Below are 1,977 nucleotides of genomic sequence, written 5' to 3'. Positions count from 1 at the left end.
CCAGCACACTGCTGGGGTGCCAGGGAACAGCACATGCCTGCATTGAAAGTGAAGAAAATGCCACCCTGAGCTGCTGTGACTGTGTTGTCACCCACAGGGCTGGGCAAGGAACCAGCCACTGTCCTTGGCTGTGCTGCCTTCTGGGGACCATAGCACTAGGATTACCCCAGGCTGGCTCTGAGAAGAGGTGACAGAGCAGAAACATTATTTTCCTAAGGAAAATAATTGCCTATGGGGACACATTCCAGGCCAGCTCACCCTCCCACAGGCCATCCTGTAAACCCCTGCCCTGAATGGTGTTAGCATCCTATGGGCAGCAGTTCTTGCTGCACTTTGGGGCTGGATCCAGCTGGGGCTACCAGGCTGCTTTGGGTGTCCTTGCTCCCCCAGTGTGGCTCCCGTGGGCCAGGCTGCCTCCCTCCTTTCAGTCCCCACGCCTGGGGTGGAGCAGAATTTCCACTGTTGCTAAAAAACGGGAGCAAAAATAGCATTGTGTTTTGGCACAGACACAGGAACAGGCTGCAGGGGCAACGCAGCTGCAGGGGAAGGAGGTGGGTGCTGGGTTGGGGCTGGCTGGTGGCAGGAGCACCCCACAGGCAGGGAGATGCAGGGCCAGCCCCTCTGTGTCCCCTCAGACAGCAATGTCCCTCTTGCCTGTCCTAGCTGCTTGGTGGAGCTTGGGTCCTCCCTACAGAAGGTGTTAGGGATGCTGGGGAGGGTCCTCTGCCCAGCCTCCCAGAGTAGAGAGCCCCGTGAATACTGCATGGCCATGGGTGGCACAGCTGGAGCTAAGGGGATGTGGCTCTGTGCTCCCTCCTGGGAGCTGGACAGGGTCCCTCTCCCTGGGTGCCCTGTTAGTGCAGTGCTTGCAGGTCCCTTCCCCAGCTCAGGTCTGGGATTGGGATGTAGATCTGCTCCAACTGGGAAAAATAGCTGCTCAAAAGTAATTTTGTTGCTGAGTCCCCACAGGCCAGTCCCTTCCCCCTCTGTGCCATCAGTGCTGCCTTCTTCCCTGCACAGCTGCAGGTGTCACCTTCCAGGGTCCCCAGCTGCCTCATTAAAGCTGTGTTCCTGATTACTTTGCCACTGAGCCACCCCAGCCTGGGTTGCCAGGTCCCCTGTGGTGCCAGTGCCACTCTGGGGGCCCACATTGCCCACCCCACAGTTTAGCCTGGAGTTGCAGACCTTGGCCTTGGTGGAGGGGAGGTGGTGGAGCCTGATGGTCTCCGAGCTGGTGTTCCTGGTGGGGGCTGTCAGTTTTGTCCTCTCTGTGCTGCCTTGGATCCCCCTTAGAGCCCACCTGATGGGGAAGGGTGCTTGGGTGAGGGAGTTGGGTTTCTCCAGAGCATCCCGAGCCTGGGGACATTCTACCATGAAGAGGCAGGACAGGTTAGAGCTGGTGATCTTCTTTTCCCTGGAAGCTGAGGGGCAGGGACTGGCTCCCCATCTCTGCTCATTCCACCTCTAAGGGATGGTTATTAGCTGCTAATTGCTAATGAAGCAAGGTCTGAGAAGGGCTGTGGTGTCCTGGCAGAGCTGGGGTGCATCTGGTCCATGTTAGGGATCTTGTCTATCCCACCCCCAAATGCAGGACTCCCCACCCCTCTCTGCCAGCACTGACAGGACTCCTGGCTGCACTGGGCTGTGCAGGGCTCTTGGATTTAAAGATTTATTAACTTTCAATATGAAGCCAAATGCAATATTGATGTGCTGAGTGGTGTTGGTGGGAGTCAGGGGAGTCCTCAGCTGGGGTGGCAGGGCCGTGGGGGCACAAAGTGGCAGCAGTGCAAGGTTTGGTCTGGGAGGGCTGCTCCAGCCCCTGCGTGCCCTGTTTTGGCTTGGATCTTGGTGGGGGTGTCCCTGCTGAGTCAGGGGGGCTGCTGGGTGGGGAGCTGCGAGGGGCTGGCACAAGGTAGTGTTGGGTGAGCTGTTTGGGAGCTGCTGTGAGGGTCGCAGCCCCCGGGGGGGGGGGGGTTT

The sequence above is a fragment of the Chaetura pelagica genome, unplaced genomic scaffold (assembly GCF_000747805.2).
Source record: "Chaetura pelagica isolate M959 unplaced genomic scaffold, ChaPel_1.0 scaffold72, whole genome shotgun sequence".
Lineage (NCBI taxonomy): Eukaryota > Metazoa > Chordata > Aves > Apodiformes > Apodidae > Chaetura > Chaetura pelagica.
This window is presented reverse-complemented; position numbering follows the sequence as displayed.